At 66.1% G+C, this 230-nt stretch overlaps 1 protein-coding gene across 3 annotated transcripts in view; it reads left to right on the forward strand.

Moving 5' to 3' along the window:
* Positions 1–230, forward strand: part of B4GALT2 (beta-1,4-galactosyltransferase 2) — a 13,512-nt gene that overhangs the window by 7,062 nt on the left and 6,220 nt on the right. The window lies entirely within an intron of this gene.

The following is a 230-nucleotide window of genomic DNA, read 5'->3' on the forward strand; positions in this document are numbered from 1 at the left end:
CCCAGAGTGACCCCAGCACCCTCACCCCCTACTCCCCAGAGTGACCCAGCACCCTCACCCCCAATCCCCAGAGGTGACCCCAGCACCCTCACTCCCTGCTCCCCAGAGGTGATCCCAGCACCCTCACTCCCTGCTCCCCAGAGGTGACCCAGCACCCTCACTCCCACTCCCCAGAGATTACCCTAGCACCCTCACCCCCTACTCCCCAGAGTGACCCCAGCACCCTCACC

This window comes from Sapajus apella, unplaced genomic scaffold, assembly GCF_009761245.1.
Source record: "Sapajus apella isolate SASKATOON/1434 unplaced genomic scaffold, GSC_monkey_1.0 scaffold62, whole genome shotgun sequence".
Classification (NCBI taxonomy): Eukaryota; Metazoa; Chordata; class Mammalia; order Primates; family Cebidae; genus Sapajus; species Sapajus apella.